The sequence below is a fragment of the Chiloscyllium punctatum genome, chromosome 3 (assembly GCF_047496795.1).
Source record: "Chiloscyllium punctatum isolate Juve2018m chromosome 3, sChiPun1.3, whole genome shotgun sequence".
NCBI classification, from domain to species: domain Eukaryota; kingdom Metazoa; phylum Chordata; class Chondrichthyes; order Orectolobiformes; family Hemiscylliidae; genus Chiloscyllium; species Chiloscyllium punctatum.
In genome coordinates, this window is record NC_092741.1 from 31,184,160 (window position 1) to 31,209,080 (window position 24,921).

Sequence of the window (24,921 nt, forward strand, 5' to 3'; positions counted from 1 at the left end):
GGTCCTCCTGGGAGCAGATACGGTGGAGGCAGAGGAATTGTGAATATGGGATGGCATTTTTGCAGGAGGTAGGGTGGGAAGAGGTGTAATCCAGGTAGCTGTGGGAGTCGGTGGGTTTGTAAAAAATGTCGGTGTCAAGTCGGTCATTGTTAATGGAGATGGAGAGGTTCAGGAAGAGGAGGGAGGTGTCAGAGATGGTCCAGGTAAATTTAAGGTCAGGGTGGAATGTGTTGGTGAAGTTGATGAATTGCTCAACCTCCTCTTGGGAGCACGAGGTGGCGCCAATGCAGTCATCAATGTAGCAGAGGAAGGGGTGGGGAGTGGTGCCGGTGTAATTACAGAAGATGGACTGTTCAACAAAGAGACAGGCACATCTGGGGCCCATACGTGTGCCCATGGTTACCCCTTTGGTCTGCAGAAAGTGGGAGGCTTGAAAGGAGAAATTGTTAAGGTTGAGGACCAGTTTGGCCAGACGAATGAGAGTGTCGGTGGAAGGGTACTGTTGGGGACGTCAGGAGAGGAAGAAACGGAGGGCTTGGAGGCCCTGGTCTTGGCGGATGGAGGTGTAGAGGGATTGGATATCCATGGTGGAGATGAGGCTTTGGTGGCCAGAGAAATGGAAGTCCTGGAGGAGATGGAGGGCGTGGGTGGTGTCTCGAACATATGTGGGGAGTTCCTGGACTAGGGGGGATAGGACAGTGTCAACGTAGGTAGAAATGAGTTCAGTGGGACAGGAGCATGCTGAGACAATGGGTCGGCTAGGGTGGTCAGGCTTGTGGATCTTGGGAAGGAAGTAAAATGGACTCAGGGGAGATGTAAAATAAAGGCAATTGTATCTTTACTCTCAGTAAAGCTACAGAGCAAGTGTGATGGTATTTACATCATAGTGACGTTAGGTCACATGGAGCTGGAGCCTGAGTCCATAGGAACGCAGCTAAGAAGTTCTTTCTTACCTTCTTCTGTTTGAATCATAAAAAATCACATAAACCAGGCTATACCATAGTCCATAGTTCATAGTCCATACCATAGTCCAACAGGTTTAATTGGAAGCACTAGCTTTTGGAGCGCCACTCCTTCCTCAGGTGGTTGTGAATCATGTTTGAATTGTATTAGATATACTTCTTAGGGCTAAAGGAGTTAAGGGCATAGAGAGAATGCCGTAACAGGATCTCCAGTTGGGTGATCAGTTGTAACCATTCTTTGTCTATCTTATTTGAGGCCACTGTGATCTTTGTCTCCTTGATTTCTTTTGCTCCAAGGAGAACAGCCTCCGGCTTCTCCAACATAATTTTTGTAGCTAAAATCCCTGCAGCCTGCCCTCCCATTCTGGCAAATGATCACTGCACTCTCTCAGGGACCAGCACATCCTTCATAAAGAGTGGTGACAAGAAATGGATGCAATAGTCTATTTGCAACCAATAGTCAGGCTCTGAAAATATTCAGCACCAATTTTCCCAGGTTTTGTACTCATTCCTTTTCTTTATGAAGCCCAAGATCCCAATGTGTTACTGTCTCAATTTGTTCCACCTTCTTCAAAGCTGGGTGTATGTGAACACCACCTGCCGCAGTTTCAGCACATACATTAGTACTTGATTACCTCTCCTTTGCTGTAAACTTCAATGCCTTTCTAGATGAGAATTTATCTCAATTCAAAGAGATGTCCAAACATTGCAACCAGCTCCAGTCTTCCCTGCCACTGGCAAAGTCAAATTCCGTTCTTAATTGCATGGGATTTCAAGATTTTAATTTTACTGTGACTGCATCTATTTGCAATTCAAGACCTTGTTTTACACTGATTCAATAAATCAAATTTCATTTCTGTCTTGTGGGATTCCAAGAATGCTAACAGCATTGCTGAAATCAGAACGCATATTTCTTTTCTGGCAAAGACACACTGGTGATGCAGAGGGAATGAAGATAAAATCAGAAAAGTTTTTCCTTTTCGATAAAAATCCTTCTAATAAAGAATTTGTGGATGGTGACACTTTCTATGACGGATGTTCTAATGTTGAGGTTCTCCCAATTATTACATGCATAGAATCCCTACAGTGTGGAAACAGTCCTTGGCCCAACCCAAGCTCCGAAGAGTAAGCCACCCAGGCCTATTCCCCTACCCTATATCTACCCCAACCAATGGGGGATTTAGCATGGACAATTCATCTAACCTGCACATCTTTGGACTGCGAGAGAAAACCCACACAGACACGGGAAGAATGTGAAAACTTCACCCAGACAGCCACCCAAGGGTGGAATTGAACCCAGGTCCCTGGCGGTGTGAGGCAGCTGAGCTAACCACTAAGATTAGCCTGCTATGCTTCAAATAATTGAAACCCTCTCTAAATAAATGCTGTTTCCGATGACAAAACTATCTGACCATAAAATTCATCAGAAATTGAGACTCTCGCAATTTATACCTGATAATGAAATACTTCATTGGAGGGATGCCAGTGATGAGCCCATAACATGGTTCACACTCGCAAGATAATCTTCATCAAATGGCCCCTAAGGGTCAGATTCTGTTGCAAAATGGTTCCGGGTGATGGAATTCTCTTCATAAAATGGCTTTCTGATGACCGGAGTTTGTTAGGTGATAGACCAGGAGTGACAATCTCAGGAGAAAGGGTAGGCCACTTAGGACTGAGATGAGAAGAAAGTTCTTCACCCAGGGAGTGGCAAGCCTGTGGAATTCTCTGCCACAGAAAGCCAAAACATTGCATGTTTTCGAGAAGGAGTTAGATTTAGTTCTCAGGGTAAAGGGATCAAAGAGTGGAAGGAGAAAGCAGGAATGGGGGATTGAGTTGGATGATCAGCCATGATGCTATTGAATGGCAGAGCAGGCTCAAAGGGCTGAATGGCCTATTCCTGCTCTTACTTTCTATGTTTCTATGCTCTGAATAAATAATTTCTTCTTCCTCATTAAAAGAAAATGGAGCACGGGCATAACTGACAAGGCCAACATTTATTGATGATCCCTAATTGCCCTTGAGAAGGTGATGGTAGGTTGTCATCTTGAACCATTGCAGTCGATCTGGGTGCAGGAAACCTTCAAATGCTGTTCAGGAAAGAATTCAAGACTTTTGAACCAGTTATGTCGAAGGAACAGTGGTACAGTTCTGAGTTAAGATGATACGTGAATGTGGTGTCGCTACACACTTGCTACTATAGAGTCATAGTCACAGTCATACAGAATGGAAGCAGACCCTTCGGTTCAACAGTCCACAATGACTATCATCCCAGATTAAACTAGTCCCACCCGCCTGCGCTTGGCCTATATCCCTCCAAATATTTCTTATTTACATACTTATCCAAATGCTTTTAAACATTGTAACTGCACCCACATCATCCCCTTCCTCTGGAATTGCATTCCATACATGAATCAACCTGTAAAAACATTGCCCCTCATGTCTTTTTTAAATCTTTCTCTTTCCACCTTAAAAATGTCCCTCCTCCTCTTGAAATCGCCCACCCGAGGGAAAAGATACCTGCCATTTGCTTTATCTGTACCCTTCATGATTTGGTAACCTCTGAAAGGTCACCCCTCAACTTTCTACGCTGCAATGAAAAGGTCCCAACTTCTCCAGCCTTTCATTAGAACTCAAACCCTTCAGTCCCAGCAACATCCTGGTAAATCTTTTCTGAACCCTCTCCGTTAATGATATCCATCCTCCAACAGGGCGACCAGAACTGCACACAGTATGCCAGAAGAGGCCTTTCCGATGTCCTGTACATGATGTCCCAAGCCCAACACTCAATGTTCTGAACAATGAAGGCAAGCATACTAAATGCTTTCTTAACCACCAAACGTTCTGTCAAAAGAGTCTGAGTGAGTTGCTGCAGAGCATCATGTCAATGGTATACACTGATGCCACACTGGGTGTGCACTGCTGGCGAAGGGTTGCAATATTGAAGGTTTTACTTGGACTCACAATCAAACAGGCTGCATTGGCCTCGATGGTGTCACCTTCTCAAGCACTGTTAGAGTTGCAGCCGCTCAGGCAAGCGTAAAATATTCCAACTCACTCTTATCTTGTTCTGTCTTCTGTCTGATGCATTCTTCTGCTGCGCAGACCTCTAAAGTTTGTTTTGGCAGTGGAGTCCGGAACTGGAAGTCAATGCTTCCACAGATTTATCATCATATACAGACCCTCTGAGAGATGGCATGGCTTCGAACAACATTGCAGATCTCCCTTGTAGGTGCAGAACAGGTTTTAGGGAGGCAGGAGGTGAATTACTTGCTACAGTCTTCCTAGCATCTAACCTGCTCTTGTAGCTCTGTGTTTATGTGCCTAGTCCGGAAGAACGCCTCATCTTACGCCTCGGAACACTTCAACCCCAGGACAGAAATGTGAACTTCAACAGTTTCCTCATTTCCCCTTCCCCCACCTCACCCTAGTTCTAAACTTCCAGCTCAGTAACTGTCTCCATGACTTGTCCGGACTTGTCCTACCTGCCTATCTCCTTTTCCACCCTCTCCTCCCTGACCTATCACCTTCATCCCCTCCCCCACTCACCCATTGTACTCTATGCTACTTTCTCCCCACCCCCACCCTCCTCTAGCTTATCTCTCCACGCTTCAGGCTCACTGCCTTTATTCCTGATGAAGGGCTTTTGCCCGAAACATCGATTTCGAAGCTACTTGGATGCTGCCTGAACTGCTGTGCTCTTCCAGCACCACTAATCCAGAATCTGGTTTCCAGCATCTGCAGTTATTGTTTTTACCTCGGTTATACTTTATGTCAATGGTAACCCAAAGGATGTTGATAATGTGGGTTTCATTTAATGGTTATTCCATTGAATGTCAAGGGGAGTAATGGTTCATTCTCTCTTGTTGCAGTAGATCATTGTTTGGGGCAAATGTTAATTAACACCTAAGAAGACAACTTGGCAAGAGTGAACACTGCAGATGCTGGAGCTTAGAGTCGCGAGGGTGGTGCTGGAAAAGCACAGCAGGTCAGGCAGCATCCGAGGAGCAGGAAAATCGACATTTCGAGCAGCAGACCTTCATCATCCTAATGAAGGTCTTTTGCCCGAATCATCGATTTTCCTGCTCCTAGCAAGACAACTGTCTACCGCGTTGTTTCTGATGGTGAGGATTGAAATAAAGAAAGGTAGGATTTTTTAAAAAAAATTCATTCACAGGCTGTGGGCATCACTGGACAGGTCAGCACTTATTGCCCATCACTAATTGCCCAGAAGGTAGTTAAGAGTCAACCACATTGGTGTGGGTCTGGAGTCACATGTAGGCCAGACCAGGTAAATATGGCAGATTTCCTTCCTGGAAGGACATTAGTGAACCAGATAAGATGTTCCTGACAATTGACAACAGATTCATGATAATCATTACAGTCTTAATTCCAAATTTTAATTGAATCCAAATGCCGTAATCTGCTATGGCAGGATTTGAACCTGGTTTCAGATGTTACTGGGTTAACTGGAAAGGTGGGGAAGTATAAAATTGTGCATTTCACACAAAAAAAGAAGCATAGCATCTAAATGATGTGAGAGGTTGCGCAGCACTGAGATGCAGAGGGATCTGAGAGCACAGGAATCATAGATGATTAGTATGCAGGTGCAGCAAGTGATCAGGGAAGCTCGTAGAATGTTGTATTTTCTTATAAGAATTAAATGCAAGAATCAGGAGGTTATCCTACATCTGGAGGACTGCATGGAGTACTGGTTATGGTACATACAGTAAGATGTAAATGCAAAGAGCAAAGAACAAGGAAAATTTACAGCCCAGGAACAGGCCCTTCAGCCCTCCACACCTGAGCCGATCCAAATGTACTATCTAAGGATCTGTATCCCTCTGCTCCCCACCTAGTCATGCAGCTGCCCAGACAATCTTAAATGAATCTACCGTGCCAGCCTCGACCACCTCTGCTGGAAACGCGTTCCAAACGCCCACCACACCACCCTCTGTGTGAAGTGTATCCCCCTTAAATTTTCCACTTCTCACCTTGAAAACATGACCTCTTGTACTACAAAGCTCAGTACTGTTGTCCCACTATTTATGACATACAGAAAAGATCTGTATGCAATATTTTCAAGTTTATTGACAAGAAAAAAACAGGGTGGGATACTGAGTTACAAGGAGGCTGCAAGGTGATTTAGACATATTGAGGGTACAATGGACCTGCAATCCCAGATCTCTCTGCCCATCATCTTTTCCCAAGGCTCTTCCATTCATTGTATAATTCGCTCTAGAATTAGTCTTGCCTAAATGTATCACCTTACATTTGTCTGGAATGAAAACCATCTGCCACTTTTCCTCCCAACTCTTCAGTCTATCTGTATCCTCCTGTATTCTTCGACGGTCCCTTATGCTTTCTGCTACTCCACCAATCTTCGTGTCATCTGCAAACTTGCTGATCGTACCAACAGTGCCCTCTTCTAAATCATTTATGTATATTACTAACAACAGTGGCTCCAACACTGACCCCTGTGGAACACCACTGGTCACCTTTCTCCATTTCGAGAAACTCCCTTCAACTACTACTCTCTGTTTCCTGTTGCTAAACCAGTTCTTTATCCGCCTAGATAGAACACCCTGCACACCATGTGACTTCACTTTCTCCATTAGTCTACCATGGGGAACCTTATCAAATGCCTTACTAAAGTCCATTATATGATATCAACAGCCTTCCTTCATCTATCAACTTGGTCACTTCCTCGAAGAACTCTATCAAGTTGGTAAGGCATGATTTCCCCTGCACAAAACCATGTTGCCTATCACTGATAAGCCCATTCTTTTCTAAATATAAATAGATCCTATCCCACAGTATCCTCTCCTGCAACTTCCCCACCACCAACATCAGGCTCACTGGTCTGTAGTTACCTAGAATATCCCTACTACTTGTACAGGAGAGCAACATGAGCAACCTTCCAGTCCTCCAGCACCTCACCTGTATTTAAGGATACCACAAAGATATCTGTCAGGGCCCCAGATAGTTCCTCTCTCGCCTCACTCAGCAACCTGGGATATATCCCATCTGGTCCTGGGGATTTGTCCACCTTAATAACTTCTAGCATACCCAACTCATCTTCCCTACTTATGCCAATGTGATCCAGACTAATCAAACTTCTCTCTCTAATCTCATCATGTTCCTCTCTTCAGTGAACACTGATGCAAAGTAATCGTTCAGAATCTCACCCATTCTCTCAGGTTCAGCACACAGCCTTCCTTCATTATCTTTTAGTGGACCAATCCTTTCTCTAATTGCCTGCTTGCCTCTTATATAAGAATAGAATGGTTAATTCTGCTTGCTAAAGCTATTTCATGACTCCTTTGAGCCAGTTTGGTTCCTCATTTAAGACTTGTCCGACTCTTCCAATATTCCTCCTGGGCCCGTTCTGTTCTTAGCTGCCTCTTGGTTAGTCGTACAATTTCTCCTGTCATCTGCGGTTCACGAATCTTGCCTTTCCTATCCTTTGCCTTCAACGGGACATGCCTATCCTGCACTATCTTTAACCTATCTTTGAAAGCCTCCCACATCTCAAATGTGGACTTCCCTTCAAATAGCTGTGTCTAATCCACATTTCCCAGCTCCTGCCTAATTTTGATATATTTGCCCTTGGCCCAGTTTAGTACTCTTCCCTTAGGAGCACTCTCTTCTTTATCTGCAAGTATTCTAAAACTTAAAGAATTGTGGTCACTGTTCCCAAAGAAGTCCCCACTGCAAGTTCTACCACCTGTCCTGGCTCGCTCCCCAGTACCAGGTCCAATATGGCCATTTCCCTTGTCGGACTAATGGCATACTGCTCGAGAAAACTCTCCTGGACGCTTCTTGCAAATTCTACCCCATCCAGAGGTCTGATGCTAAGTGTATCCCAGTCAATGTTGGGAAAATTAAAATCTCCCATCACCGCTACCCTATTGCCTCTACATTTTTCCATAATCTGTTAACCTATTTGTTCTTCTATCTCACGCTCACTGTTGGGAGACCTGTAGTACAGCACCTACAATGTAACTGCACCCTTCTTATTTCTCAGCTCCACCCATAATGCCTCAATACCCAAGACCTCCATAGTGTCCTCCTTTAGCACAGCCATGATAATGTCCTTGACAAGTAATGCAATTCCACCCCCCCCCCACCGTTTTACTTCCCTCCTTGTCCCATCTAAAGTGTTTACATCCTGGAACATTTAGTTGCCAATCATTATGCCCTTCCTTCAATCAAATCTCTGTGATTGCAACAATGTCATACTCCCAAGCACCAATCCAAGCCCTAAATTCATCTGCCTTACACACTATACTCTTTGCATTAAAGTAGATGCATTTCAGGCCACCAGTTCTTTTGCATTCCTCTGCTGTCTGCCTACTCTTCTCCTTATTAATGCTAGCTTCATGATTCTTACAGTCTCCGGTCTCCAACTCACTGCCTACTTGTTTTCTCTTCTGGTTCCCAGCCCCCTGCCACATTGGTTTAAAACCTTTCCAACAGCAGTAGCAAAAACTCCCCCAAGGACGTTGGTTCCAGCCTGGTTCAGATGTAGACCGTCCATTTTGTAATAGTCCCACCTTCCCCAGAACCGGTCCCAATGTCCAACAAATCTGAACCCCTCCCTCCTACACCATCTCTCAAGCCACGTGTTCATCCTGCTTATTTTTTCATTTCTACACTGGCGAGCACGTGGCACTGGTAGTAAAGCATTAGAAGCAGTTCGGGGAAGATTTATCTGGGATAATACTGGAGTGAGTGGATTGCCCTTTGGACAATGTTGCCATTTAAAGAGGTTATTTTGTCCAGTTTTTTTTGAAGAGAAGTTATAAGGCAGAGATGTAGAGCTGTCTCTAAAAAAATTAAACACTTTTGAGGTCTTAGGGTTTTTGTTTTAAAATTGGATCAGTGGAAACAGCCCGGGTGTTGCCAGCTGTCACAACCCAACTTTCTAGGTTTTTTTTTGGTTTTTAGGTTTAGTTGTGAGCAGAAGCCTTTGGGGGTCTCAACAGAGTGAGTGTCTCCTCGCTGCTACTTTCTCTGGAATCTCTCTTGATGTTTTTTTCCTCCTGGAGTGGAAAACTGCATGTAAGAATTTGTGCCTGAATTTGCCTTGTTGTCAAGGAGTGTGTTTATGGGATGTTACTATACTGGAACAGTTAATTAGTAATAGGTACTGTATCTATTATTTGGTTACGTTTTCCAATAGTTAAAATACTCTAAATTCCTCTTTCTTTTGTTTGAATTAAACTATAATGCTTAAATAATTGTGTTTTGCTTAATGCTGAGTAGTTTGTTCAGTTGCATTGCATCAGGAACACAGCTTTTCATATCTACCTTTAAAATAAGAAAAGTTAGGATCTAGGCTGCCTTCTTTAAATATTTAAGGGGACCTGCTGTGGTCCTTAATACCTATTGAGGAAAGGCTAAGTATTCACTGGAGTCTACAGAGTCAGAGGTGACAAAGTGAATCATATAAGATCCTGAGGGGACTCGATTGGGTGGATATTGAAGAGATGTTTCCACTTGTTGGAGAATCTAGAACCAGGGATCATAGTTTTAAAACAAGGAGGCACCAATGCAAAACAGAGATGAGGAAACCTTTTTTTACTCAGAGAATCGAGTCGTTGGAATTTTGATCCTCAAAAGGCAGAGGATGCGGAATCTTTAAATATGTTTAAGACAGCGGTAGATAGATTCTTGATTACCAAGGGGATGAAAGAATATCAGGGATCTAGAGGATTGTAGAGTCAAAACTAAGATCAGATCAGCCATGAGTTTATTCAATGATGGAGCCGACTCAAAGGATGGAGTGGCCAACTGTTGTTCCTTATTTGTTCATATGAAGCTGGCTCTTTAAGAGAGAGCCTACAAACTATTCAGACTCAACTGAGACTGTTCCAAAGGCAATATGAAAATTTAAACCTTAGCTAGATGGCTGTGGAACTTTGGTGTCTTTACTGTGTTACCAGTACACTGAAACTGATTGGGTTTCTACATTTTGTTAGTTTCAGTGAACAAACAGAAATGATTTGGAAATTATGCTTGTGCTTGTATTCATGCATGGTCACCATTCTGGAGTATTAAAGAAGATTGCTACTCTTCAATAGTTCCTAATATTCCCAGTTTTAACTTTTTCTCTCATAGAATAATGGCATAAGTATAGCATTGAAAGCTTGAAAAGAGAGGAAAGAAAAAAATTGCTTCCGATTATTAAAGTATGAATACATTACTGTAACTATTGAAGCCAAGAAAATTGCTGCATTTAAGGTTGAATTAGATAAAAATTTGAAGAGGAGAATCATTAAGGGACTCGGGAAAGGGCAGCGATTAAAGTAGACAGCTCCAACATAAAGGTAGTTCAGATAAAGACACGATGGGTTTAAATGACTCAAATAAAGGGGAGGGGCTCCTAATCTTCCTGCCTACAAAGTTCTCAAGATAGAAAAGGTAGGGATATAAGGAGGGGGCGTCCACAGCTGTATTGATCAAAGGTAATTGGAAATTGTAATGCACTAGAGGGTTTGAATACAGAATCTATTTTAGTGAAATTAAGAACATTTGAGGGGCTGTTACACTGCTGTGTGTTTAATATGAGCCACCATGTAATAGGAAACCTATTGAGGAGTAAATTGGTGGCCAAACCTTCAGGAAAAAGCAAGAAATATAGAGTAGCAGAAATGCTGGTAATTAGTTATCCAATTACATATGGGGATTAATAACAACTAATAACAATAACCATGGAAGAGAAATTCTGAAAGATTTTCTTGTCAAGTATGTTCCTAAACACTGAACTAAGGGAGTTAAGGGTAAATTCATCATAGCCCCAGAGGACCATAGGAATGCTATCTCAAAGAGAGAGAGAGAGGGAGGGAGAGAGAGAGAAAGAGGGGGAGAGAAAGAGTGACGACTGGAAATGGATTAAGTTGAGGGTCACCACAGTTCAAGAGGTTGACCTTCAAAGTAACCTTAGCCAATGAGGAAAGGGAGATATTGCTGTGTCTGATTGCAGGGATTGAAGTGACAGTAAGTGGATGAAGTTTCAGTGAGGTCATATTTGGAAAGCAGTGATCATTGTATTTCCCAAGTTTTGGAAAAAGACAAGGTTAACTGGCCTTTGTTAGTGCAGAACTTGACTAATGCTCAAAAGCTAGGCATTTTATTGCAGCTTTTCATCTTGCAGTCATCAGGACAATCCACAAGAATATCAATGTAAAGGGATAACAACACATATTGAATTACAGAAGAATGCTGAGTGATCTGCATGTAAGTTGTGAACTGATAAGTACAAGGTGAAAACGTGTCTTTTCCTTCAGCAATACAAATCAAATATAAAAACACTCAAGTAAAAGGCAACTAAATTTGATGGATTGAAAGATATCCAAGGTGGCACCAAAGAATTGGAGTTTGCAGTTGATCAAAGATTTGGGGAGTGATAAAGCCATCCATTGCAGGTTTGTCATTCTTACACTCCAACCCCCTTGAAGTAAAGGCCAATATTCCATTAGTCTTCTGGATTACCTGCTGCACCTGTGTCCTAGCTTTCTGTATTTCATATAAAATTATCCTCAAGTCCCTTTGTGTTGCAGCTTTCTACAGCCTTTCACTATTTAAATAATATGCTGTTCATTTATTCTCCATTCCAAAATGGACTTCACATTCTTTTTCACATTATAATCCATTTGTCAACTTTTTGCTTACTTCTTTAACCTCTCGATATCTCTCTGTAAGCTGTTCACATCCCCATTGCAATTTACCTTTCCAACTATTTTTGCATTGTAGATCGAATCATAAATTACAGAAGAGGGCCTTTGGCCCATCAGGTCTGAACTGTCAAAACTACCCTAGATTTACATTAATCCCAACTTCCAGCACTAGACTCACAACCTTGAATATTATGACATTTCAATTGCTCTTTCAAACATTTCTTTTAAAGATTGTAAGGTTTTTTGCCTCAGCTACCCTCCCAGGCAGTCCATTTGAGACCCCTAATACCCTCTTTCCTCAAATTCCCTCAAAACCTCCTGCCTTCCACCATAAACATATTATTGACTCATTAACTAAGGGCAGCAACTGCTTTCTATCCACCCTGTCCATGCTTGTCATAATCTTATCCATCTCATTCAGCTTGTACCTCAACCAACTCTACTCCAAAGGAGGCTTATCCTGCCTCTCTACCTGCCAAACTACAATACCCTGGTCAATCTCCTCAACACTACCTTCCAGTGCCATCATGTCCTTCCTGTCGTGCAGTGACCAGAACTACAAACAGTACCTCAGCTGTGGCCTAACCAAAGTTCTGTTCACCATAACTTCCCTGTTCTTATAATCCATGCCATCCCTGATAAAGACAAGTGTGTGTGTGTCTTCTTAATTACCCTATAAGCCTGCCCTGCCACCTTCAGGAATTTGAAGGAGTAAAAAAACACTCCAAAATCCCTCTGTTCCTCTGAGCTTCTAGGTGTCCTGCCATTCATTGAGTACTCGCTTGTCTTGTTACTTCTTCCAAAGTACATCAGCTCACATTTATTGGGATTAATTCCATCTGTTACTGGTCTGTCTATCTGACGAATGTAGAGATGCTGAGGTACAGATCACTAATGATCTTAGCAAATGACAGAACAGGCTCGAGAGGCTGAATGGCCTGCTCCTGTTCCTACATTCTAAGTCCACACGTGTGTACAGCAAGGAAGGAGTGATTTTCAGCGTGTTCAGGTGGCTAGAAAGGCTGCCAAAACTGGGAAGCTAGGGAAGAGGTGAACAAGATTCAACAATGGTAAAGGTGGAGAAGTTTCTGAGAGTAAAATTAAAATGTTAACCCTGAGCACTGGTATCAGAAAGCCCTTTAGTGAGCGGCATGATGGCACAGTGGTTAGCACTGCTGCCTCACAGCGCCTGAGACCCGGGTCAATTCCCGCCTCAGGCGACTGACTGTGTCGAGTCTGCACGTTCTCCCCGTGTCTGCGTGGGTTTCCTCCGGGTGCTCCGGTTTCCTCCCACAGTCCAAAGATGTGCAGGTCAGGTGAATTGGCCCTCCTAAATTGCCCATAGTGTTAGGTAAGGGGTAAATGTAGGGGTATGGGTGGGTTGCGCTTTGGCAGGTCGGTGTGGACTTGTTCGGCCGAAGGGCCTGTTTCCACGCTGTAATGTAATCTAATCTAATCTAAATATCATGGGAGGTCAATATTTGGAATGGTCTTCCAGGCATTACAGTGAAGAGGAAAGTTCTGGAGTTCTTCAGTGCAATTATTACTGGTGGTTATCATGGTTCTGTGAACTGTAAGGGTTGATTCGTCCTTGTAAGCATACAATACTCTAGCTGTGGTCTAACTAATGTTTTAAACTGTTCCTTCATCATCATGGCCAAAAGCAGAGCTGCAATGATTGATAATGAGAATAGACAGAGTTTCACATAATATACATATATTATTTATAGTCAAACATATTACACTCCCTCTTCAGCCTGATGCACATCCCTATCATCCCGTATTTTCTTTCAACACACAAGCTGCACACCATGTGAGCAGGTACTTTTGAATTGCTGTCCTACCACAACCTAATCCCTCTCCCTATTATATTTCAGATGAACTGGAGCCTTTTACCCATTAGTAGAGGAAAATTGAGGGTGACAGATATCACCACACAATCCTGCCAGAAATCCAGTGAGCCAGGATCCAGGAGATTCTTGGGTATCCATTATTGGTGTACAGCAAAGCCTGTTGGAGAGACTATTGAGCAGGAAAATGGACTATTTCACTACCAGCTCAGAGGGACTTTGCTCAAACTTTGGAACTTAATCTTTCCACGTGTTTAGCTCAATCAGAAAACCTCTGGGAAGCTACCTTGACGCAGAATATCCAATATGAAATCCTTGTGTCTGGTATGACTGATCTTCAGAACTGTGCCGAACCAGTTCCAGAGAACCCGTATCCACAGACAGTTCCTGCCGATGGTCGATCTGTTTTGGTGGCATCTCAGACTGCTTTCCTTTAAGCTCAGATTGCTGTTATCCTGGCTCTGGATATTATGGTTCAAAGGACCACCCAGATCGCTTGCAGCAGTCCACCAGTCTGTTTCCCATTAGGATTACTGAGGCACTGGAATAAAGTCAAAACACTGCAGAGGCTGGAGATCTGCAACAAACACAGAAGATGCTGGAGAAACTCAACAGGTCTGGTGGCATCTGTCAAGAGAGAAAGAGAGTTAACCTTCCTATTTTTTGCTATTCATTCATGGGATGAGGGTATCACTGGCCATTTATTGCCTATTCCTAACTGTCCAGTGGGTGGAAAGAGTCAACCACATTGCTGTGGATCTGGACTCACATGTAGGCCAGACCAGGTGAGGATGGTAGTCTCTTTCCTTGAAGGATTTTAATGAATCAGATGGGTTTTTCCAACAATCGATTCACAGTCATCATTAGACTCTTAATTCCAGAATTTTATTGAATTCAAATTATAACATGTGCCATGGCAGGATTTGAACCCTGATCGTCTGAACATTGCTTGGGTCTCTGGATTAACTATCTAGCAATTATGTCTAGGCCTCTAGGCCATCGCCTCCCCATATCTTTTGGATACAGGTTCTCTGGAACTGGTTCGGCACAGTTCTGAAGATCAGTCATACCAGACACAAAACACTAATTCTGTTTCTTCAGCAGTCTCTGTATTAGTTGGCTGAGGCACTGCTCTGGAAATCTGACAGGAGCTCCATGGTGCATGCGCATGTTGGCTCTCTATCAGATTGAATTCACCTGCCCAGTCCTACCCAGACTGTCGCAGCCCTAGCTGCTAAAGGTCATCCTCATGCTCCTGCAGCCACTGGGATAGCACTGCGGAGGAGAGCTAGGATCTGTAAAGATTCTGGATGTAGATTTGCTTGCTGAGCTGGAAGGTTCATTTCCAGATGTTTCGTCACCCTACCAGGTAACATCTTTAGTGAGCCTCCGGGCAAAGCACTGTTGATAATCCTTGCTTTCTATTTAAATGTTTGGATTTCCTTGGGTTGGTGATGTCATTTCCTGTGATGGCAACATTTCCTGTGGTGATGTCATTTCCATCCTCGGACAAGTCAAAGAGAGACACGCACGAGAATTCCTAGAAGCAGACCTCTATCAACAAACAAATCAAGTTAGACCCCATCTTCCACCCCCTGAGAAAAAGAACAGGAAATGACATCACCACAGGAAATGTCATCACAGAAAATGATATCACCAACCCAAAGAAACCCAAACATATAAATAGAAGGCAAGAATTATCAACAGTGCTTAGCCCGGAGGCCCACTGAAGATGTTACCTAGTATGGTGATGAAACTTCTGGAAATGAACCTTCCAGCTCAGTGAGCAAACCTATATCCAGAACCTCAGCCTGAGCTAGAAATCTTTTCAAAATCTGTAAAGTTATATGGAATATCGGCAACGAGGATATGCACCAATGTGAATTATTTGCTTTTTATTTTCATTGTTGTGATTTAATTGACAAAATTAGATTGGAACATTCCTCTCAGAGAGAGAATAATGTGATGGCCAGTAATGGAGAAAAGGTCAGTGGGGAGGTGTAAGTGAAGTCATTGATATCACTCATTAATTATTCAATCATGTACAGGTCAGGTAGAAAGGGACCACCTTCACATTGGAGCCCTCTTTTGTGTTGTTGTTCCTTAACTTCCTGTTGTGCATCCCCCTCATCTGCAAGTTGGCAGGAAGCGTTAAGTCCTCAACATAAAGTTTGTACAGCGCGTCCACGGTGCCGTCGTTCATAACAGGGAAGTTGTGCAGCGAACTACCACAAATCTCAATGCCTGTTCAGTTGAAGACTGCAGGACTTCCCCAGAGTGGCCTAGGCAGTGGAGGAATTCCTTGAGGATGATGGTCTCTTTGTAATGTCCCTTGTGGGAGTATGCCTGATGCTTGCCTGGAACAAAACCATGATCTATGTTATGAGATTAGATTCCCTACAGTGTGGAAACAGGCCCTTTGGTCCAACCAGTCCACACTGACCCTCTGAAGAGTAACCTACCCAGACCCATTTCCCTCTGACTAATGCACCTAACACTATGGGAAATTTAGCATGGCCAATTCACCTGGCCTGCACATCTTTGGACTGTGGGAGGAAACGTGAACACCCAGAGGAAATCTACACAGACACAGGGAGAATGTGCAAACTCCACACAGACAGTCGCCTGAGGCTGGAATCGAACCTGGGACCCTAGTGCTGTGAGGCAGCAGTACTAATCACTGAGCCACTGTGCCGCCCATGAGTGGGTGGTACTTAGCAATGAGCCTTTAATTTGCCCTCGGTGAGCTAATATATAGATGGCACTGAACATAGTCACAGAATGAAGAAATGGTGGCCACTGTCCGTGGTCTCGCATCAAATGCACATTGAGATAATCCTTTCGTTCACTGAATTATCACAAAAGTTTTTTTTCCCCTTTTAGTTCATCCACAAGATTTGGATGTTGCTGGCTACATCAGCAGTTATTGCCCTATCCTAATGCCCATAAAGCAGTTTAGAGTTAACTGTATTGCTGTAGATCTGGAGTCCAATGCAGGGCCAGACTGGATGAGGATCTTCCTTGAAGAACATTAGTGAACCCAATGGGTTTCTCTGACATTCAACAGTGGTTTCATGGTCAACATTAGAATCTAAATTCCAGAGTTTTAAAAATTGAATTTAAATTTCAATATCTGCCCCACTGGGATTTGAAACCTAGTCCCAAGAACATTTCCTGGGCTGCAGGATTAATAGTCTAGGGATGGCCTTGTAGTATTATTGTTAGCTCCAATGGCTCCCTGTGTATAAGGCTATAATAAGGTTAACCAGGTGGACCTCAGAGAATATGAGTTCCCTGACTGGGGCTGTTAACCTGGTCCAGTCAGAAAGCCTTGGCTGACAGATATAAACGGGAGTGTCAGACATCCTGTTCACTCTGAGAGCTGGCTCTGAGGGAGCTGGGTCAGTGTCAAGGACTCTCCAGGGGTGAATAAAGGGTGACTTGGTGATGCAATAACGGTCTCTGTGGTGCTTTCTCACCCTGCAATGGGGAAACTTGCAATCAGGTCAAACCCTCTTGCTTGCTCTGTCTGTACTTATCAATCAAGAGGGTAGAGAATGAAGCCGTTGTTCAGTGTATAGGAAGCTTTCTTGATCATTGCCATGCACTACAACATCTGAGATATTGTTTGTATGTTAAGAGCTGTGGAAACCTAGACAGCCATAGACAATGTTGTCCTGACTGTATTTAAGAATGCAGTCAGCAGAGTCCAGAAATGGTCTCTTTAATGGAGTGAAAGAGTCTCAAACATTGGTCCTGAGGCAAGGGAATTTCTTCCTAAAGATCCTGTGCCTCTCATTGAGTCCTGACCTTTATCGTCCTAGCTTCTTCTAGTAAATTCTCCTTCTTGATCATGCTCAGTAACAAGAGGAACACCTACCAGGCCATTCATGTGTGGAATCCATTTGTTGCAGCCCAAGCTTTTAAGGTGTCAGAAAAGTACACCAACACCAACATGCCCTCTCACCGTAGATCAGACAAAAATAGATAAGCAACTACAGTTGCATTAGTCACCTGAGGAAACAAGGCAGCAACTAAGCTGTGAGTAGTTCTCTTTAAATAGATGAGGGAGTGGGTGTGTGGGGGGGCTAACTGTTTTTTTTTTGAGGTAGCACTTCAGTTTACCAAAATGAGACAGGATACTTGATGGCACGTGCTAAGACTGGCAGCAATGGCATCCAGTCCGAATTGAACACAGATTGGCATCACCTTTTGCCTGCTCTGCATAGTGTTGATGGTGGTCAGGTGTGTGTTCAAAACCTCATCACTGAGATGGTGCCAGGAGCACAGACCAGTGAAAGTGTGCCCACGTTTTTCAATCACCACTCACTAACATCCCTAAAAGATGGCCACTGCAGAACCCAATTTCACTACCGACCTGCACCCCACCCGCCACACCCCTCCCCCTCCCCCACACCAACCTTATCTCAATAAACACTTCTTAAATTCAATATCAGAAACTCCTCCAAATGTATCATTGAAAAATCTCTATTTTCTAAACCAATGATTCTTACAGCTTGTCTGAGCTGGCTTCCAATCATTACGGGTCAACTGGCCTAAATCTATTCATGTTTGTTTTGTTTCCAACTGTGACTCAGAGTTTTGGAAATTTAACTTATTATTGCTTTAAAGTTTTGCAGAGATTTATTTGAAAAAGAACAGAAGTTATCCAACGAAATTCAGATCGCTCGCACTGGAAATAGGACACTTCCTACAAAAAAAACAGCATCAAAATCAAGTATTCTTAGATACGGTACAACGTCAGGAGGGTTCTGAACTGTTTGAGTCCCAGTTGCAGAAGCTCAACCTTTATTATGTAAGTAAAGCCGAAATACTGAGGATGTTGGAAATCTGAAACTGAACAGAATATGATGGAGAAACTCAGCAGGTTTGGCAGCATCTGTAGAGGAAGAAACAGAAATAATGTTAATGTAGGACCCTGGGAAACACTAGGGATCAGAGGACTTCAGTGTGCATGTCTATTAAGATAGCAGGACAGGTAGCTAAGGTTCTAAGGAAGGGTTATGCCCTTCATTAGTCAGGGCACAGAGTTTAATAGCAGGAAGGTCGTGTCGAAAATGTAGAAATTGTTGGTTAGGCAACAGCTAAAGCATTGTATGTAGTTCTGGAGTCCATATTACAGGAGGGATGTGATATCATTGGAGAAGGCGCAGAGTAGATTTACCAGGATGCTGCCTGAGAGGGAGATTTTTAGCTATAAAGAGAGATTAGAGGGGTTGGTTTCTGTGGAGCAGAGGAGATTGAGGTGGAACATTACTGAGATGTATAAAATTATGAGGGACAGAGATAAAGTTGACGTGAAGGAATTCGCTCCCATGGCAGAAGGATCAATGGGAAGGGGACCACAGATTGAAGGGAAGGAGCAGGAGGTTTGCAGGAAATATGAGGAAAACCTTTTTTGCCCAGAGGATGATGGGATTGTGGAGGTCACTGCCTGAAAGGGTGGGAGAAGCAGAAATTCCCATAACATTGGAGATGTATTCAGATGTATACTTGTGATGTCAAGGCACACAGGGTTATGGTCAAGATTAGAGTGGTGCTGGAAATGCACAACAGGTCAGGCAGCATCCGAGGAGCAGGAAAATTGGCGTTTCGGGCAGGAGCCCTTCATCAGGAATGACTTGACTGTAATCTCCAGCATCTGCAGTCCTCAGTTTCATACAGGGTTATGGGCCAAGTGCTGGAAAATGGGATTAAAATAGTTAGGTGGTTGTTTTTGAATGGTGCAGACTCAATGGAGCGAAGGGCCTTTTTCAGTGTTATTGAGCTCTATGACCCCCATGCCTCTGTCCATAGCTGCTGCCAGACCTGTTGAGTTTCTCCAGCATTTTTTGTGTTTTTTTTCAGATCTGCTACTATTGTGTGACCTACTCTTTCTGACAATATCTCTGAACTTTAGAGATAATTGTATTGGAGGCAGTTCAGAGAAGATTCCATTGAATACTAGAGTCCCTTAAAAACTGAATTTTGCTGGAACTTACTGTGTGGCACGAAATTTCATTTAACAGCTTGTATGGCAGTAATTTACTTTCTAAACTTCTAGCATGGGAAAACAAAGAAAGGAAACTGTGAAGTTGTTCATTTTGGAAAGGAGAACAAAAGAACAGAGTATGACATAAGTGGAGAAAAACTACAGAAAACTGCAACATAAATGGACTTGTGGGTATTTATGAATGAGAGAGAGAGAGCTAGCGCACAGGTATGGAAGGTTATCAGGAAGGCTAATGGAACGTTGGCTCTTATTTCAAAGAGGTTGGAGTATAAGAGTAGAGAACTTTTACTGCAAATGTACAAGGTGCTGGTGAGATCACGTCCAGGGAACTGTGAGTAGTTTTGGTCACCTTATTAAAGAAAAGATATTATTTTAGCAGATGCAGTTCAGGGAAGGTGCCCTATGATGCTCCCCAGTATGGAAGGATTCTCTTATGAGTAGATGTTAAATAGGTTGGGATTGTGCTCTTTGGATGTTAACAAAATGAGAGGTGATCTCATCGAAGCATATAGCATTCTTAAGGGGTTTGACAAGGTAAGTGCTGTGTGGGTGTTTTATGTCATAGGAGAGTCTGGGACCGGAAGGCAGAGTCTCAGATTCAAGCAATGACAGTTTAAGACTGAGGACAAATTTCTTCTCTCAGAGAGTTGAGAGCTTTTGGAACTCCTTGCCACAGAGAGCTGTTGGGGGAGAGTCTTGTGTATATTCAAGGGTGAGATAGATTCTTATCAGTCGGAGAATTGAGGAAAATGGGGAAAATGTGGGAATGTAGATGAGAGAATGTCAGATCAGCCATGATCCAATTGAACGGCAGGACAGTCTTGATGTGATGAATAGCCTATTTCTTTTTCTATTTCTTATGTTTTTCAGGTAATTATGAAAAACATGGAGGTCATGATGCTCATTGAAGTCATGTCAACATTTATCTAATGCCAACTGCACCCTATTATCTGTGCATTATATTTGAAAATAAGAATGGCATAGTAACCCTTAGATGAAGTTAGGCAGCAAAATGATTAACTGATGTATCATACTTCTTAACAAACTCAATAAACTATCAGAAAATTATTTAAATCATTGACTAATCAGGCATAAGCCTTTTTTCTTTCCTGAAGAAGGGCTTATGCCCGAAACGTCGATCCTCCTGTTCCTTTGATGCTGCCTGACCTGCTGTGCTTTTCCAGCAACACATTTTTCAGCTCTGATCTCCAGCATCTGCAGTCCTCACTTTCTCCTCCTTAAATCATTGACTGCCGGTATTAGATAGCAGTGAGCATGAACCCTTTAAAATGAACAGTTTCATGAATTAATCCCAGAGATGAAAGGCTCATCAGTATGTGGAGAGATCGAGCAGCTTAGACCTGTACTCACTAGAAGGAGGAAAGGTGACCTAATTGAGGCATATAAGATGCCACAGGGGGTTGCCAAAGTGTACATGAAGCAGATATAACCAGAGGTCATAGTTTTAGGCTAAGGGGTGCCTCAGTTAAACCAGAGATGGGGAGGAATTATTTCTCTTAAAGGGCCTTGAATCTGTGGAGTGCACTATCCCCGAATGTGGTGGATGCCTGGACGCTCATAATTAAATAACAGGTAGACAGATTTTGAATTAGTAACGCTTTAAAGGATAATGGGGAGCGGGCGGGAAAGTGAAGTTGAGACCAGGATGAGATCAGCCGTGATTGGAATAAATAGCGGAGCAGGCTCAAGGGGTTCCTATTCCTTATGTCTGAACTTTGAACATCACAAACTTGTCGATTTGTTTTGACAATATCTGAGATAGCTCCGGGCAGGTGCTGAACTTTTTGCTACTTACTTCTGTGATCTGCATGTATTTTGCATTTGTCTCTGCGCCCCCCCAGGTTATGCTGTATTTTCAGCCCCTATTCTCAGTCCATGGCACAAATCCAAACCTCTTATAGACTGGGACTACGATAGTGATAAGGATTTAGATGGAGAGGAATTTGTTAAGTGTGTACAGGAAAGTTTTCTGATTCAGTATGTGGATGTACCTACAAGAGAAGGTGCAAAGCTTAACCTACTCTTGGGAAATAAGTCAGGGTAGGTGGCTGAGGTGTCAGTGGAGGAGCATTTTAGGGCCAATGACCATAGTTCTATTAGTTTTACAATAGTGATGGAAAAGGATAGACCAGATCTAAGCATTGACATTCTAAATTGAAGGAAAGCAAGAACTTTCAAAAGCTGATTGGGGAGCAGATGTTTGCAGGTAAAGGGACGGCTGGAAAATGGGAAGCCTTCAGAACTGAGATAACGAGAGTCTAGAGACAGTAAATTCCTATTAGGGTGAAAGGAAAAGCTGGTAGGTATAGGGAATGCTGGATGATTAGAGAAATTTAGATTTTGGTTAGGAAAAAGAAGGAAGCATATGTCAGGTATAGAAAGGAGAGATGGAGTGAATCCTGAGAACAGTAGAAAGGGCAGCAGGAGTATACTTAAAAGGGAAGTCGGGAGGGCAAAAAGGGGACATGGCACAGCTTTGGCAAATAGGGTTAAGAAGAATCTAAAGGGTTTTTATAGATGCATGAAGGACAAAAGGGTAACTAGGGAGAGAATACGGCACCTCAAAGATCAGCAAGGCAGCCTTTGTGTGGAGCTGCAAGGGATAGAGGAGATACTAAACAAATATTTTACATCAGTGTTTACTGTGGAAAAGGACATGGAAGATATAGAATGTAGGGAAAGAGATGGTGACATGTTGAAAAATGTCCATATTACAGAGGAGGAGGTGCTGGATGGCTTGAAATGCATAAAATAGATAAATTCCCAGGACCTGATCAAGTGTACCCTAGAACTCTTGCTGAGATATTTGTATCATCGATAGTCACAGGTGAGGTGCCGGAAGACTGGAGGTTGGCTAACGTGGTGCCACTGTTTAAGAAGGGTGGTAAGGATAAGCCAGAGAACTATAGACCAGTGAGCCTGATGTCAGTGGTGGGCAAGTTTTTGGAGGGAATCCTGAGGGACAGGATTTACACGTACTTGGAAAGGCAAAGACTGATTAGGATAGTCAGCATGACTTTGTGCATGGGAAATCATATCTCACGATAATGAGTTTTTTGAAGAAGTAACAAAGAGGACTGATGAGGGTGGAGTGGTAGACGTGATCTATGTGAATGAGGTGAAAGTGAGGATTGCAGATGCTGGAGACCAGAGTGGAGAGTATGGTGCTGGAAAAATACAGCAGGTCAGGCAGCATCCAAAGAGCAGGAGAGTCAACATTTCAGGCAAAAGCTCTTTGTCAAGAATTTCTGATGAAGGGCTTTGCCCGAAATGTCGACTCTCCTGCTCCTCGGATGCTGCCTGACCTGCTGTGATCAATATGGACTTCAGTAAGGCATTCGACAAGGTTCCTCTTGGGAGACTGGTTGGCAAGGTTAGATCTCATGGAATACAGGGAGAGCTAGCCATTTCAATACAGAACAGGCTAGAAGGTAGAAAAGAGAGACTGGTAGTGGAGGGTTGCTTTTCAGACTGGAGGCCTGTGACCAGTCGTGCGCCACCAAGATCAGTGCTGGTCCCTCTGCTTTTCGTCATTTACATAAATGATTTGCATGTGAGCATAAGAGGTATAGTTAGTAAGTTTGCAGATGACACCAAAATTGGAGGTGTAGTGAACAGCAAAGAAGGTTACCTCAGAATACATTAGCACCTTGATCAGATGGGCCAATGGGCTGAGAAGTGGCAGATGGAGATTAATTTAGATAAACGTGAGGTGTGCATTTTGGAAAAGCAAATCAGAGCAGGACTTATACACTTAATGGTAAGGTCCTGGGAAGTGTTGCTGAACATAGAGACCTTGGAGTGCAAGTTCATAGCTCCTTGAAAGTAGAGTCGCAGGTGGATAGGATAGTGGTCAGAGCAATCAGTATAGGAGTTTGGAGGTCATGTTGCGGCTGTACAGGATGTTGATTAGGCCACTTTTGGAATATTGCGTGCAATTCTGGTCTCCTTCCTATCGGAAGGATGCTGTGAAATTTGAAAGGGTTCAGAAAAGATTTACAAGGATATTGCTAGGGTTGGAGGGATTGAGTTATAGGGAGAGGCTGAACAGGCTGGCGCTGTCTTCCCCGGTTGGATTATAGAGGTTTATAAAATCATGAGGTGCATGGATAGGATAAATAGACAAGGTCTTTTCCATGGTGTGGGGGAGTATAGAACTAGAGGTTAGGGTGAGAGGGGAAAGACATAAAAGGGATCTAAGGGGCAACATTTTCACACAGAGGGTGGTGCGTGTATGAAATGAGCTGCCAGAGGAAGTGGTGGAGGCTGGTACAATTGCAACATTTAAAAGACATCTCGGTGAGTTAATGAATGGGAAGAGTTTAGAGAGATATGTACCAAGTGCTGGCAAATGGGACTAGAGTCAGTTAGGATATCTGGTTGGCATGGATGAACTGGACCGAAAAGTCTGTTTTTGTGCTGTACATCTCTATGATTCTCAGCCTTCTCCTGTATTGTGTTAAATGACGGCTATCTAGGCTGTAATTTTTAATCAATTTACACTAATCAATAACGTACAGACACAAGCCTGCCACAAATCTTTTTTTTGACACAGCACAACTACAGTGTCTTACAAACAAAATTAACACACAGTTATTTTTGAGGGTGGCAAAAATCACAGAAAGTGCAACTGAGACAAAGACGCTTCAGTGTATCATTTCTGTGTCAGTTTAGGGTAAATAGGCAAAGTCTTTTCCCTGGGGTCGGGGAGTCCAGAACTAGACGGCATAGGTTTAGGGTGAGAGGGGAAAGATATAAAAGAGACTTAAGGGGTAACCTTTTCATGCAGAGGGTGGTACTTGTATGGAATGAGCTGCCAGAGGATGTGGTGGAGGTTGGTACAATTGCCACATTTTAGAGGCATTTGGGTGGGTATATGAATAGGAAGGGTTTGGAGGAATATGGGCCAGGTGCTGGCAGGTGGGACTAGATTGGGTTGGGATATCTGGTCGGCATGGACAGGTTGGACCGAAGGGTCTGTTTCCATGCTGTACATCTCTATGACTCTACGACTCTATGAGACATCAATCCAACCAACCTCATTCCTCACTCTTTTCCCAGAGTCTGACAAATATTTTCCTTGCAATTAACTTCTGAAGTAGATGATTGAGTCTGCTTGCTCCCACCCTCTTTGATAATGCATTCCAGATGAAAAAACAAAAATTGCTGCAGGGGTAAAATAATTATTTTATGAAATTTCAAATCTGTATTCATCTGCTATGGAAACAGTATTTCCCAGCTCAGAGGTTTGAACAACTCTACTGAAGCTCTTTTCACCTCTAATTGATGAAGAACTAATTCAGGTTCCTTCTTTTCTCCATATCTCTGAAGTTTCTTGTCTCTGGCACAAATCTAGGAAACTTCTTTTGCAATTTCAATCAGGACTTCATTAT